The sequence below is a fragment of the Motacilla alba genome, chromosome 6 (genome assembly GCF_015832195.1).
Source record: "Motacilla alba alba isolate MOTALB_02 chromosome 6, Motacilla_alba_V1.0_pri, whole genome shotgun sequence".
NCBI lineage: Eukaryota > Metazoa > Chordata > Aves > Passeriformes > Motacillidae > Motacilla > Motacilla alba.
In genome coordinates this window covers 19,991,189-20,007,838 of record NC_052021.1, presented here as the reverse complement: position 1 = coordinate 20,007,838, position 16,650 = coordinate 19,991,189, and the positions used below count along the sequence as shown (strand labels likewise).

The 16,650-nt window shown below is 39.2% G+C and overlaps 1 protein-coding gene across 2 annotated transcripts in view; it reads left to right on the top strand.

Moving 5' to 3' along the window:
* The first annotated feature begins 8,674 nt into the window (after nt 1–8,674).
* Nucleotides 8,675–16,650, top strand: part of PLCE1 (phospholipase C epsilon 1) — a 136,195-nt gene continuing 128,219 nt past the window's right edge. For both annotated transcript variants that reach the window (XM_038141646.1, XM_038141645.1), the window contains exon 1: nt 8,675–8,846. The gene's annotated coding sequence lies outside the window, so the exon portion shown is untranslated. The remainder of the gene's footprint in view (nt 8,847–16,650) is intronic.

Sequence of the window (16,650 nt, the reverse complement as noted above, 5' to 3'; positions counted from 1 at the left end):
GATTAAATAAGGAAGTTGTGCAAGCTTTTGAGCATAGATGCACCAAACTGTGTCTGAAGCCTGGTAGAGTTGGGAAAGCTTGTACCAACTTAAATTGAGGCAGAGAAATATTAGAACGGGAGGAGGTGACATGGCTAAGTACTACAGTGAGCTAGAAAAAGTACTTGTCAACATGTTTTCCATTGGAAGGTTGGATGGAGTAGTTTTGCTGGTGTTAACTGGCACTGTTAGGTGTTGTTCTACTTCATAGGAAGTACTGGACAGTTTTTGGGAAGCTGAGTAATGTTAAAGGAGAGAAAAACCTTTTTAATATTATTTGGAAAGGCCACGTGGCAAATCCATTTTATTTTTTAAAAATACAGTGCACTGTGAACCAGATATCAATATTTACTTTATTGTTGTCCCATTAGTACTTTATTACATAAAACAAATATTCCTTTATATTACCATAAAATTGTTCAGTCACTAATAAGTTTTGATCAGGAAGTGAAGGAAAAAGCTGTTTGCTTTTGAAAAGTAAACCTGATTATTTTTTTTTCACTTTGCCAGAATTATTTCACATGTTTTTTTTAATGCCAGAATTATTTCACATTATTTTACATGTCAATCCATGCCTTGTAAAAGATGTAAATATCTTCATTAAACATCATCTTTATGTAATATGAGTAAGACCCTATGTTCTGCTATTTGCAGTAACGTATGTAGGGAGTCCATATGAAAACACTTAGCTGATGTTCTTTATTCTTGCCATGTGACAAAACATTTTTTTCATTATAAAAATGCAGAGTGATAAAAAAATACAATCTGAAATCTTTAATGGGAGGACTGCAAGACACCCTTTTCTTCCCCAGAAGCCTCATTTGCTTATGTGATTTATCTCCCTTTTCTGCTTTACCTGCCAGAACCATGTAGCTGTATTTCCCTTGCAGTTTGTTACTTCTTAATTTGCACAAAAGGTGGCTAATTTGAATTTCTGATTTTTTCTGAATTTCTAACCAGCACAGTTATGTGGTTTTTTTAAAGGAAGGAAGGTGTGAAATACACACGTACACATACACATACACATACACATATATTAAGACAAGCTAGAAACTTTAGGGATTAACCATATTTTTTGCATCAACAAGACTTGTAAATTTTAATTACAATGTCTGTAATAAATCATCTTGACACAGCTTTACAGAACAGCCTCTTGTGTCTCCTGTTCTCTTAAGAGGGCAAAGGAAGGGGGAGAAAAGGGAAAGGAAAAGTCTGGGGCAAAATCTTTGTTCTCTCACTGGCAAGTTCTCTGTAGCAAAGCTGTCCCACTGAAGCCTGACTGTGTGATTGGGTACAGATTTAAGGAAGAGAAGGAACAGTTTGTTCTCTGCTGATTATATAAGAATACCCTTGACAGCATGTTGCTTGCTTCAGATTACAGCTTGTATCCCATGATTAGCATGGAAAAAAATAGGAAAACTAGAGTGATACCCACATTTCTATTTCTTTACTCTGCCTTTTTTTTATCCTGGAAACCTTGGGCTTAAGGTGATGGACACTACTTTAATTTAGCCTGTAGCTCTCCAGATGTCAGTTTTGATCAAGAAACTTAAATACTGTTTTCCTCAAGAAAAAGATATTTGCCAGTTTGATTCTGCTGTTTAAAATTTTCTGTAGGATTCTGGTCTTTCCAAATTCTCTGATGCCCACAGATATTTTTGTAGCATGTTTTTCTAATTTGCCTTTTGTCTCCCTGGATATTTAGAACTTCATTTCAGGATTGAAAGCATTTTTGCAGTCTTTACAGATCTTTTTTTGTGACAAGACAGATTTCCTCTTTCACATGCACAGTTGGAAATATGTTCCAGGTAGATAATTAATGAAAACTCATTATTCACATTTCATTTCTCCCATTTAAATGTTTTTAAAGCATTAGGAACTTCTGGACAGAAGCATGAAGGGTTACATTGCACTTGCTAAAACTGCAGCCTAGATGTCTTTCTCTGGAGCTTAATGGCTATGTTTAGGCCCCCAAATTTTTATAGAGATCATTACATGCTTACAATTTGCTGTAAAGAACAGCAGCTACTTTCTGTTGTGCTCACACTGTCATCTCTCAGAGGTGGAATCAATGGGAGCTGTTATGGCTGTACTCTCAGGGGACAGGCAGACTGGGTGTGCAGTGAGGGTGCTCAGGAAAGGGAGTACAGCTCTACAGATCAGTCAGGACTGCGAAACTCTAATCCTGCATATGGTGAAGATTCATGTGGTTTGAGGTCATCTTGTGCTCTCTCTCCCCTCAAATGCTGCCATCAATGGACTGTTCACTGGAAAGCCGATGACATTTACAGTACACTGGCAACGGAGAGACTTGAAACCAGCAGATATCAACACTGTACTGTCTTCAGGAATCCTAGAAATTTGTTTTGGACAAATATTTTATGAAGATGTTTCACCAGCCCCATTCACAAACAATTTGGTTCTTTAGCAGCAGTTTTGCTGTCACAATCTTCTTGGTAACTTTTCTGCAGATGATTGTAGGTCATTGGTTTAGAATCTGGTGGTGCTTATGTATAGTTTTATTATTTACTTTTTTCCTTTAAGTGTCAATTTTGTTTTTATGACTTTCGTGATAATTTCAGATGTACTTTTATTGGTATGTTATCACACTTTGAAGAATTTTTGACTAGGTTGTCTGGGATTTTCAGTATTAAATGCCTCATAACCACATGTATTTATTTTCTTAACCTTAGCATATATATGATTCCAAGTTGTAATTAGTGACTCCATGTTAAACTGCACCAACATGTCTATAAAACACAGCATATGGATGTCTTGATGAAAGGAAATTGGGAGATGCTGCTTTTATAAACCTGAAGGCTGCAGAGCAGATGTGGAAGAAATTATTGCAAGGAATCTCAACTGGCATATAAAACAGAAGCTGAAGTTTATTTTGGTTTTATTATAAAAGAAAAAACATTTTACTAAAGCTCTGTTGTATTTAGGTTACATAAAATTGTGTTGTTCAGGACTAGCTGTGAAACTATGTGCACTGATGTGACAATGGAACAAGGCAATTGTTTCTCCTTTAAATATTTAGTACTAGAACTTTACAAGTGGATTGTAAAATACGTATTTTTAGAATTTAAATTTAATAATGTTCCTTTTTGGAGGAGAAGACTATAACAGATATTGCAAAGTTAATATCCTTTTTTTAATTTCATGAGCAAAGAGCAAAATAGTGATTACCCTTTTTGCAGTCTGATTGTCTGGCTTCTTCTGTGGAAAGTCCTGGTCATAAATGCTCATTTCTTAAGAACTATTAACCACAAGCATTCCCATGCTCTCATACATTCAACACCTAATCAGTCAGCCAGACTTTGTAGAAAACACTAGATTATTGTTTACTTACCTATTATAGATTTCAGAAAAGCATTGATGTGCTTACCAGGCAAGTCTTGTAATTTTATGCAAGAAACAACACACTTTATCATTATAAATGTATTAAGGATTTTACTGTGTATTTGAGGAACTTTATATGAGGAAAGTAATAAAGCAGGCTTCTCAATACATTTTCAACATGACTGTATAATTTGATGTCGAATGAAAGTGCTAGTCACTTGCCACTTTAAAATGACTAATATTTATGTCTGTTATTGACCCCCAAAGTCTCATAGATTAGTCAATTAATAGCTATGTATTTTCTGTCTTCTGGGTTTTTTTACGGAGAATTAGTAGAAAATTACGGTATGGTATTCAATTTTGTACAAATTTATTAACTTTATTCAATTGGTATTAATACTTTGACTTCCATTGTCCCTGAAATGTGATATTAAATAAACAAGAGTTATCACTCCAATGTTTTGAGGACCTGTATTTTAATGTAGTCTCTAACTTTAAAAACCATCAGAAAATAATGGCATTCTAAAAACATAGCTAGGTTATACAATGGGAATTCAGTTAAGGCATAAAAGGCTTTCTTTGATCTACATCAGGAGCTACTTCATTGAAATATGAAATTTCTCAGACTAAAACTTGTGTAGCCAAAAAATGATAATACAGTAATTCCATATTTACAGTTAATTATCCTTAGCAGATATGTTCTCTCCTAGAGATATTTGAAAAAAGTGTGTGAACTTTTTTCAAGTTTACTGTGAAACCTTTTGTAGCTCTTCCAAAGACTAACTGGGGGATGACTTTATTAATAATTTGAAAGTCCAACAGCGGATGTCAATTCCAAAGCTCATTGTTTCAGCTTTTTTTTTTTAACTGTTATTTCTAAAAATCTAGCTATATTTTTTTCCTAATTGAAATGTCAGAAAGTCTTTAAGCAAGTGCAGTAGACTTGCAGAATTGCCTCCATGACTGCTGATGTTTGTAATAGCCAGGCAAAACTGACCTCACATCGCATAAAGTAACATTGAGTTTGGAATATAGTTACAAAGCTTCTGGAACATTTGTAGAATAGCAGACTTCGTAAGAAACCTTCAGTCCAGAGTTAATGATGTAAAAACAATTTCTGAAATTCAAGTAGTTTGTCTTATTTATTTATTAATTATTGATATATTATTTATTTATTTTGAAACAGTATAGAAGTTGTACTGGTTGGGATTATTTATCTAGCAATCACAAACAGCTTCAAAATAGCTCTCTTAGTAAAATAATTGTCTTAAGTGAAACTGCCTTTCTGTGAGAACTATTTTCATGGGGCAGAATCCCTTTATGACTGAAGCAGGGTTGTGCTCTACAGAGAGCTGAGATGCCCTGACAGAGCAGTTGCCACCCTGCCTCTGTGGGCTCTACTTCTGTAGAATGATAATGCGTTTCTTGGAAGCAAGGAATTAACTGCAGATAAAGCCTGTGTGTTTCTTCACAAGAAAACTGCCTATCCATTAGTAAATCAATGAAAATTTTGCTGTACTGAAACCAGAGTGCAGTTAAGAAAACATTCTCAGTCCTTACTTTCATGTGTTTCTAATTTTCTTTTAGAATTTCTGTTTGCGTTTGTGCAAGTGTGCGTGCTTTTCTTTAGTCCTAGCTGAAGGGTGAGTTTTGGAGCAAAGCCCAAGGAAAAACCTTTTGGCTATTTTTTTTTAAATTAAAAGCATATTTTAAGTATTTTATGTAATTTGTTAAATAAATTGTTTGAAAATATTGCTATATAATACCACGATTAAAAACAAAATATTCCTTTATACATTATACTGCAGGGCTTAGGCAAGTGATTCATAGTTCAGACTGAGTACAGAAAAAAAGCCAGGTATTCTTGAGTACTGATGCTACCACTGTACTTTTTTTCCTGATGGGAAAATTGCCCAAGTAAACTCACATTGCTTTAGTTTCCCCATCTGTATAATGTGAATAATACTTACCATCTTACAGGAATGTGTGGAATGTAGTATTTAGGCATCATTTTGAAGTTCATCTCTAAATCAATTCTGTAACCCAAACTCCAAAATGCATGGCTGGTAGAAGACTGTGAGACACACCAATATTTTCTGGAAGTACTGTATTTTTCTCTACCTATAAATACTGTATTTGAGCTGGATGTGTTGTCTTTCTATATCATCAAGCCTGATGGAGCAGTAGGGTATAATGTGATGACTAACAGAAAGTTCTCATGAGAACAGGGTAGACACTGATGTACAATGAGAGAGAAAACTGAAGCATTCTCAAAGCACTCTCTGCTTGGCTGAGAATGTTGAAAAGAAACCACAACCCATGAGTCAAGTCCAGCAAAAAAAAAAAACTTTCTTCATCTGTATAACATTGAGGTTGCCAGGCAGCTCAAAATTCACTTCTGCAAAGCTCAGATATGGGATTCCCCCAGAGAAAGTGGAATTCTGGCTGCCTGCAGAGTTCACCCACCATGGGAACAAATTTGAAGAAAGGGAGGTAACTTTTTTTGAGAGGAGTCACTTCCATTGTGTGTACAACCAGGAAGAGATGTCCTGGCTAACAATCCTAACAGCAGCTTTCCAACTTGTCACCAAGGAAATGAGCTTCTTCTCAAGTAGGTCTGCTTGCAGCAACTTGATTTCATATATCTAGACACCATTATTTCTTCATAGTCAATTTTTTCTCATCCTGCAATGCTTGATAGCAGGGATGCAATTTCTGAACTGGTAATTGCATAAATACATTCTAGGAAAAGAGCAGTCCTGCAGCTTTTTGATATTCATAATTACTTCTTTCCTACAGTTTCAGAGAAGCATATGTTGTCCTGGAGAAAATGAGCATCTAATTACTTTGTAGAGAGCACCTCTCACTGTTGTGTCTGTAGTGTAGCTTTCACAGTATTCAAAAATCTTACTGTTATTAAATTATCATCCAGTATCCTGATGAAATGAGAAGTCTTGAATTTACAGGTGGGGAGCTGGATCTCAAGAATAAAATCCTTAATACAACAAATTGCTGGAGCTTGCTATTGATCCCCAGCATGCTAAGTTGGCCCATTGATATGTGCCTGCAGACAGATGTCTTTTTGGCAGGTCAGGGATATGGTGATTTCTCCAAATTTTCCATTCAGTAAAATGTAACACTACCTTTTCAGTATAGGATATCTTTTATTGTTGGAGTTTTGGAAGTTGGAAAAAAAGTGCAAACACATTGTAAAGGAACAGTTATATATATTTTCCCCTGGAATAATGTGGTAGCAACTTTCCTGCACTCTTTAAAACAAATGGAAAAGCAGAGAGAAACTGGAAAAAGCTTCTGTGGAAAGGTTGGTTGCTGTTGCCTCTGTGTTTAGAGGATAATTCATTGTCACTATTGTAGAGCTGAAAACACATTGCATGACTTGCTATGAAGCAACTGACCCAAGCTGTAGTGTACACTAGAATTTGGTCTCTTTTGAGCCAATATTCAGGCTCTAAATATATGAAAGTACTGAAAAATACACAGATCACACAGAACAGGAGTTGGAAAAGATTCACTACTCAAATTTCAGTTTTTGCAAAATATTGTCTTGTGGCATTTTTTGGATACTATATGCAGTGAATGAAATCCAGCCCACGCTGGAGGCAAAGGCAATGTTAAATTTTCCACAGGACCTGGATTTTATCCAATATGTACTATATTTCAGTATAGAACGATCAATATTACAAGTTAATTACCTAAATTAGTTCAGACTGACCATGTGTTATGTCTCCTAAACAATAAATTATTTAGATGGTATGCTGCTGAAAAGATCAAGGTGCTCTACTATGGTGGATGTATTTTCTTCTCTGTTCTAATAACCAGAACCTATAAGCCATGGAAAGACTCAGAATAAACAACTATATAACACACTATACCTGACCTAATTTGTTTTAAAAATCCAAACAACAACATAAAACCTGTTTGAAAATATGTAACTTACCAGGGGGTAACTTCACTGGCTTTTTTGATGTATTTGTTGAATAGAGTATTTGCTAACAGACTTCCCCCACTGTTATTACCATCTACAGGACATCAATACTCTTGTATTATGCTCACAAGATTATTATTGCAATGAAGTGATGTGTGTTTGCTCAGGTAACAAAGTAGAATGCATAGGGATAGGTCTGATTTTCAAGTGGTAGTATAATGTAAATAGTATAATGTAAAATGGTATGACGAGTTCCTTGCTTTCAAAGAGAATGACAGAAATGAACTGTAAGTTCATTGTCCCACACCGGGATACAATCCCCGCATACCTTTGTTATGAGAATCGGTGCCCTTCACATAAAAACGTCCTAAACAAACCCGTGTTAGCTTATAGCCGACTCTCCCCAGTTTAAAAATTGAGAATGGTTCCTTTAAACTAGAACTTTACGAGACTCTTTTCCTTCTTGTACTTCGTACGGAAAAAAATCTCAGGCGGAGGTGCACTGCTGCCTTCACCAAACCGCGTTGTCCCGCAGCGACGACGAAGCCACGCCGCGTTCCGCTGCCCTCCCCAGATGCTGCGGGGCGAGGCACGGGCCCGGGGCTGCGCTCCCCGAGCGGCTCCGGAGCGCGGCCGCGCTTCCCGCGCTGCGCGGCGCGCCCGGGGCGCTGCGGGCGGGGGGCGCGGGCCCGCATTCCGATGCGCTGAGGCAGCCGCGGCCCGGCCCGCCCCCGGCCCGGCCCCCGCTCGCAGGGCGCGCACGGCGATGGCGCTGGACCGGGTCCAGCCGCGCGGGACGGCGCCGCTGCTCCGCGGTGCGGAGGCGCGGCGCTGGGGCGCTTGGCCGACGGCGCCCGTTCGCGGGAGGTAGGAGGAAGCTCTTCCGCGGGCGGCTCCAGCTGGCAGCTCCCAGCAGCAGGACGGGAGCCGGGGCGCGCTCTCTGGCTCCGGGAGTCCCCTCAGCGGGAGCCGCCTGGTCCCACAGGAGCAGCCGCGCGCGCGGGGCCGGGGCCAGCGGTTCCCGCTGCCGCACTTGCGGAGTGCTCCACCGTGCCCGTGGGAGCGCGGGGCTGTCCCGGGCAGGACGAGGAGGAGCAGCCGCATCCCATCTGCCTCGCGTGCAGGGGATGATCCTAGCGACCCGTCCCGAGCGCAGCCATCCGGTGGGAGAAACGCGCTCTCCACCAGCGAGGAGGGGCGGTCCCGGGACACCCCTCTCGGGCGGCCCCGCGCCTTCTGCCCGCGGCTGACTGAGCCGGCGGCGCTGCCCCGCGGCCCCTCCCCAGCTCTCCCCGTCCCTCCCGGGCCCGGCGGGGCGGTGCGCGCCCGCAGCCCCCGCCCCCGGCCCGCTGGGGAAGGCGCCTCGCTCGCTCCGCCGCCCCGGGCAGCGGCGGCCGTGGAGCCCTGGCGAGGCGGGGGCGGCCCCGTCCCGCAGAGCGCTCCGCCGCCGCGGGCCCGCCGCCGCTGGAGTCACCGCCGACCCGAGGAGGAGGACGAGATACCGGGGAGACGCTGAAAGGTGCGTCCCCTGCACACCCCCGCCCGCTCTCACGGGCTCTTTCCCTGACTCCCGAGCGTGGTTGGCTCTCCTCTGGGGGCTCTCTGGGGCCGGGTCCCGGCCCCCACGGCTCTCGTAGCCCCGGGGGTTGCCGAGGGCTGCCCGCCCGCTGCGGCCGTGCCCGGGGGCGGGCGGGGGCTCCGCTTTCGGCCATGTTCCGCTGCCCCCGTGCCCGCGCCCTCCCCGCCTGACCCTCGGCTTACGGGTTCTCCCTCTTCTTCTGGCAGGGTTCAAGAAAACCCAAACGCAAATGAAAATTGGGGTGGGCTGCCTTTCTCTCACATGCTAGAAATTGTTCTAAATTCATCCCTCGCTTTCTCTCTTCCACTGCGATTGTACAATCAGTTGTAATTTTTACGTTAAAGTCTGGTAAAATTTAGCCCCAGATTGGTGCAGCCCATCGGAGATACGGCGTTGGAGGGAGCCTGTGGCTCTAAGCGACAAGGGGTACTCTCTGCCCCCGCAGTGGGTCTCTGCTCCTTGGGGGTGCTGCAGGCCCTGACACCCAGGAGTGAAGGGGCAGTGCATTCCTCCCAGCTCCAGACTTCTCTTTGCCCCACTTGCTGAAGTGTTGTTGAGTTAGAAAGACTCAAAGTCTGCAAACACTTAAGAAGTAGTTTCACTGAAGTGTTTGTAGGACCAGGACCAAAGTGTCTGGATGTGGTGCTTATCTGTTGTGGTGCACCCTCTTGGGATGCCACCAGCACAGGTGATAAAGGGAAGAGCCTATGCAGGTGACTGTGAACTGGGCTTCTTTTGATAAAGGAAATGAAAGAGCTGGATTAAGAGTGGTAGAGAAATGCCTGAAGGATCGACTGTACTTCAAGGAACAGTAAAATGATTTGTTTCATAGTGAGGAGCAAAATTGCTTTCTTGTTGTATTAATTATGCTAAAAGTTTGATAAAAAGGTTTTCCAAATATTTCCATCCCCTACGTTTGTATGACAAAAGTTTGCTAAATATTTCTGTCCTTTACATTTTTATATTTGAAAGAAGATCAGAGAACATGCCAATTATGAAGCAGCCTCTTAGTAATCTTTGCAGAGCAATGACTGTTTTGTAGTTTAAGAACTCATGTTTTTCCAGCTACAATAATCATCTTTGATCTGTGCTGTCACATCCCTTTAAAAGTCAATGGCAAACAACCAATGTTTGTGATCATTACAAAAGCACTGCAACAAATATGTGAGCAGTGAAACATACAAGGTGAAACCAGAAACAGACACGTGTAGTAGGAAGTGCTCAAGAGAAATTCCCAAAGACATAATGGACGTGTATGCCCATCTGCACAAATTTGCAGAGAATTTCTTAAAGTCTTGCTTTCTTAGTCATCTAAATAGAATTCACTCTTGCCGTGTTGAGGTAGTAATCTCAGATACTGTAATGAGTTCATTTGTGTTTTCATACATGGTAAAAAGTTAGTTGTTAAGACTTTGTGACTGTAGACGAGGCAGTGCAGTTCCTGTCTTCTCAGTTAACATTAATTCAATGTGATGCATTTTATGCAATAAAAGTGTGATGTTCAAACCAGAATTCCAAGACATTAAGAAGGAAAAGAAATACCACAAGGTAAAACTTTCAGATCAAGAAACATGAAAGCTGTACTGCAGACTAAAGAATTTCTCCAAACTGTGTTAACTGAAGATCACAGAGCAAGTTCATTGAGATGATAAGGTAATTTCAGATTTGGGAGATTTGTAACATGAGAAAAAAAATCTCTCTATTTAGGTTATTCAAAAAAATGTAATGAAACAATTTGAGCACTATTTGTAAGTATCCATAGAAGTATTTCTTTTATCAAAGGGCTGTTTTACGTAAGAAAAATATGGATGTTAAGATTCACTAGTGACTAGAACCTGCATAGAAATCCAATATAGGAGCAAGGCACATATTCAAAAGTGACAGCTGTGACTGTTCATGAAAGATTGTAGATTTATAACCAGTGGAAATATTTTGCTTAAGTTAGCAGCTCTTCCTTCTCTTTTGGAGAAAAGCAGCTATAATTTAGCAATGGTTCTTGGATTTGAAATGAGAATTTGTTAAAGGAAAACTTCAGTTATTAAGGAGGCAAAAAGTAATTTATTATTTCATTAGAAGGCCATGATTTGCATAGGGATTTTTTATTAAACATTAAACTAAGGTTATTTTAATGATCATCTTTATGTGCATATTTACAAAAGCATTGCTTTAGGAGTGTTTTCTTTTGAAACACTGATGGCCACACTTCAGAACATGGGCTGCAATTTCGTTTCCTGTTTCTACAGCGCTTAGCACAAAACAGATTTTGTTTTGGGTCATGACTATGACTTAAATTTTATCAATGACAATGATACGTGTTATTAGCAATAATTCACATCTTTTTTTGTTTGGGTTTTTTTTTTTTGTTTTATATACTTCTTGAAAATACCAGTAACTGAAAAGTTGGAATAAATCATTCAGCTCCAGTGTGGACAGACTTACTCTCACGCCTGTTCACAATGCAGCCATTGATGGTTTCATTGAGCAATGGCAATCATTTGATTGTGCAGACAGCAGGTTAACAGCTGTCTGTACCTTTAATATGCAGTCTGATTCATTTGTAAGTAACACTTTTCATCATGTCTCTCTTAGGAAGCTGTTAGCATGCTAGCATTAAATCCATGTTTGCCTTAATTTTGTCCCTTCCTGAGCCTTCTTAATCGTTTAGAAGAGAGGTGTTGCTCATGTACTTGAGGACCTACATGACTGAGTACATACTGTGTGAGAGCAGTCTGGCTTACTCTGCATACTGCTTTATTTGTCTTGGCAAACATATATATATATATATATATATATATATATATATATATATATATATATATATATATATATCTGCTTATGGGTAGGGTTTTCTATAGTCATGGTACTGCCAGATATTGGTCATATTTCGCTCCTTGATTTTTTTGAGCAAAACATCTATCTGCTGAAACAAGACTTGTGTTTAAGAGCTGAGGATAAAGTGCTGACAGACCTTCTATGAATTTCCTGGTTTCTCGTACTCTGTCATGCTGACATCTCTGTGCAAGACATAATTAATGTCACTGATTTTAAACCAGGCCATCCACAATACTTTCTTCTTGACTGCCCAGTCATTCATAAATAATCCAACATGTTCAAGCAAGAGTTCGATGTGGCAGCACTTACTGAAACCTGGTAATAAGAGCTGAGAGGAGCGAGCTCAACTCCCCACCAGAATTATCCTTCTTCCAGAGCCCACTACATTGCTCCAATTTATCAAGTGTCAGTGTAATACCAGCTCTTTCAGTAAATGATTTAGAACAGCAGAGACGCCAACCTTGTGGAGTATGTGACATGCCCCACGGAGCTGCCTCCTGCATTCTTTACATCTGAAACTCATGTGTACTTGGCTTAGCATTGGGGGTAGAGACGGTGCAGGCTTGAGTCCTTTAGGAGGAAGTGTACTCTGTGGGCCAGTATAGATACTGTGACATTTTACAGTATTCTAAGGCATATCATTAGGGTTTAAATAGGCTGTCCACTGTGGGATACTTTTTATTCTACATTGCTATCAGTAAGTAATATTTAATAACTTGTTACTACATTTTCAGTGGTGCCTCCTCATTAAAAAAAATTGAGTATACTATTGTGTTTGCAGTTGTAACATTTCATAAGTAATTAAAAAATTAAATGCTCAGGCATTTTCAGTGTTCTTTATGTTACTTATTTCAATGTTTTAAATGAGACACAAAAAAGTAGAAACAATAAGAGCAAAGCTGAAGCTACCATTTGAAAATATTTGTGGGGTAATGGTTTTATTCTGTTAGTATGCACAAGTGCTGCATAACTTGCATCTAATAATAGTGTGTTTTCTTAAACAGATGACTCTCCAGTTGCGTTGACCTTGCCTTGTGTAGTAGGACCTTGCTGTCTGCTGTTTCAGACAATGCTCTGATGTGAGATCTCTCCTCCCACAGTATTTTTCTCTGTCTGCTACAGCATACAGCAAGAATGCTGCTGCAGTGATCTTTGGTATTTGAGGTTTTTGTTACACTGCATCTTCTTTCAAACATTTTCATAATGCATTCCTTTACTCGAAGTACAAAACTCTGTTGCTTGGATTAGGTTAATTTCTTTCTGTAGTGGTACAAATACCTTTCAGCAGTGTTTTGGGGAAAACCAACTTGGTTTGCCTTTGGAATTTAGCAAGATAAAAAGGGATCGCACCAGACCAGCTACTGCTCTGTGCACTACAGGCAGTTTCACATCAAAGAACAACCTGTAGATTTCTTCTCAAGGAACTTTCTTGATGTGAATACCTCCTTTTTAATTCCTTCAGGGTTTTGGATTTTTAGCTATGTTCTAAATTGCAAGGAAAAAAGAAAACTCAGTGTTGTGATACCTGGGCTGGTTTGCGTTTTGAAAAAGGTATTCTGCTTCTGTTCTAATTCTAGGTAATTTTCACACTCTGACATTTTTCAAAGATGTATTTTCAACCAGTTAGCTATTGTTCAATGAGGACAAGTATATTAAAATGCATTTATATCAGATTGTTGCCCATTGGTGGGCAATTTCTAATAATTGGTTAGTAATTTCTAACTTTTTCTAGAGTCACACTTCTGGTGACTTTCAAGTGTGTCAGATGTTCTGTGAGTACGTGCATTGTTTCTGCTGAAAGCAGTGGGAAAATAACCTCCATGCAGGTATTCTGATCGCTCAGTGTGCACCCATTTTAGTTCAGGACACTTATGGGAAGCAGTAAACACAGAGGAGTATCTCTGCAAGGCTGGAAGCCCCTGGGTTTCTGACTGCAGGAGGGGCTGGCAAACAGGCTGATTCCCCGCTTGGGTCTGGAGTTCACATTCACTCCTTAGCTGTGCCACAGCCCATGGTTTGTAACATATTCAGTGGCAGTGGTGTCAAGACCAGGCAGATAATGCTTTTTGAAATCTATTGTGTTATGGTACTTCTGCATTTTTTAGGTGAAGAATATTTTTTAATATGGCTCCTTTAGAGCCCTTGAAGATTTTCAGTGTAGCCTGAATAGTCTGTTGTTTGCATTTTTACCTCCAAACAACATACAAAAAGGGAAGAATCTTGCATAATTACCTTTGTTTTGTTATGAATGCACCTTTTTTGGTTTGTGTTTTTCTTAATAACCAATTTATGGAATAGATAACAAAAATAGAAACAATAAAATCAAACAGTTGGACATCTGCTGGAAATATTTTTGTCTTAAGAGCCACTCAGAATGTTGCTGTCATTATTTGAATATACATGTCTTCTCATTCTGTGCTTTTATTCAGAAAAGTATAAGCAAGAAGTTCAACTTCAGCAGTGGTGTTCACTTAGTAGACTTAGAAATGAAATAGGGAGAAACAAGAACATAAAAATAGATGGTTTCATATGTGTGTCATTTACTAAAACCTCCTTGACAATACCACTTAGAGGCATTCCTTATATTAGACTGGGTAATTTAAGTATTTAAGTACAATTGTAGGGTTTTTTAATTTTGTTTTTTTGTTGGATGGATTTAGAAAGTAGCTATCAGTATTCCGTTGTCTCGTGAAATTATATTAGCTTAGGTCAAGTCCATGTAGCATTGGGTGCTGTTGTTTTCATTGTGGTACTTGTTATGCTTTTGTCCCCCTAGTTAAAACAGATTTCAGAGACTGTAGGACTGCAATACATGGTTAAACTAACTTGCAGTATGAAACAGAATTGTTTATTAATTCTTTAATTTTTTTTTAGATGTGTCAGGTTGAAGAAGGTGTTTTTATTTACCTAAGCCAAACTAGCCTTCTTGCTACTTAAGCAGAAAACATTTGTAGATAAAAGTATAAAGTTGACTATTTTTCATTTACCTATCTCATGTAATTTTTCTAAAAGAAGATAAAAGTTAAATGTATACGTAGTACCCTGGTATAGGAATGCTGTGATCATTAAAAATCTAGCTTTAGCAGCCAGTTTCACTGTGGAAAAAGAGTATAATTTTAATACTGTTCGTTCTTGTTTGTGTAAGGCAGATATTGTCAACTACCAATCTATTTGTGCAGATTGAATTTATTTCTGTATAGTTATGGAAACATTTTGGATTTGCAATAAAGAAAGAATATTCTTGTAAAGTGTTAGTTTAGGCCCATGACTGAGAAGCCATTTATGAGTGTCTTAAATTATTCAATGCCTTTTTTTTGTTCTTAGTGGTCAGCTGAAATTTTTTCTTGTTCCAGCAAATTCTGAGCTATGGCAAGTGTTTTTTGCTGGATCCCTGTGTCACGCACTATGAACACTTTTTGGAAGAATGTTTTGCTTGCTCTGATTATGTTCGTGCAGGAAATTCTGGAACTCTGTCTTAAAACTTCTTATTTCTTTGTAGTAGGAGATATAAGGACTTCAGGGATCAGGGAAAATAGAGTCTTGTTTAAAATGTTGTAGTTTCATTTGTATAAAGCAATATGAATACCTTGAAAGTCAGCAACATTTTGGGTTTTAAATGGTCCTCCTGCTTTACCAAGATGAGGAAATACTAAAATTTTAGGTTAACTTTGGGGGCATTAGAAAAATAATGGGGTAATTTATGATATTAATAAATGTATAATATTTGCAATTGAGATGTATTTTCACTGTTTTGTCTCATCATTCTGATCCATTCAGGGGACATACCAACAAACTGATTTTATTATGAAAAATATGCTGTCAGCACTGTTTAGATCATCAAATTCCAAAATCTCATTTTCCTTCCATGGATCCTTCCTTTTTGTCTTAGAATTGTTAAACCATTATTGTTCCCATTTTCATTTTGTTTTTTATAAATAAAGGTTCTGTTTTTAAGGTTCAGATTATGAATAATTATATTACTAGTACAACTAGTAATTACATAATAGTACAACTAGGGCTTCTGGAATAACAGTGCCTCTCTGAGTACATCACTGTAAGAATTGGCAATACTGGGAATCCCTTTCAGAAATTAATTCTTTATACTTTGTGAACTGTGATTCTAGATTTGCAAGCCAGGTTCAGTAGTGGTGTGTAGAAATAAACAGTTCCCTAGACAGCAGGCTATAAAACAGGTCAGTGTTAAAATATGCAGTAACATCTTTCAAATGTCTGTTTAGTATTAGACTACTATGCCTGTCTGAATTCTCTTTCAGGATTCAGATCATAGCATTTGTTTGGAGTTTTGTTACCTGATAGGTGTAGGAATGTTAGAGATTCACAGACAGTAATGGGTTTCCTGGAGATCTTCACTTCCACCCTCCCAGAAGAGGCAAGTTTGTGTATATTCTCTTAAAATTTGTGAATATCATTCTGCTTTGCCCAAAGCTTAACTTCGTGTTTGTGTCATCCCCTCGTTTTGTTACGCATACTCTTTATTCTGTTATGCAAGTTGATAATGAAGATGTTTATCCTTAACAGTCAGTTATCTTTTTGGCTAGGTACAGAAAGCTGGTTTTGAGGCTAAAATTTCTGATTTTAGCCTCAAAAGATACTGTACCACAGTTACAACAGTACAGCATAGTGTTATCCTTTATAACAGCTTCAGTGCACCCCTGAACTTCATTTCAACTGTGGTGCTTTACAGAAAGCTGCATAGAATTGACTTAGGAGCTAGTGGGAGAGCTGTAAAAATATTTGATGAAGGTGTGTGCACAGATTTAAAGCAAAGAAAATTGTTTGGTATGACAGCATTGGAGCTCTGAGGTTGCTGTTGAGAAGAATGGAAAGCCCTGGACAAAAGAGAAAAACCAACCTTCACTTTCTTGTTCTTGCTTGAATTTACAGTTAGCAA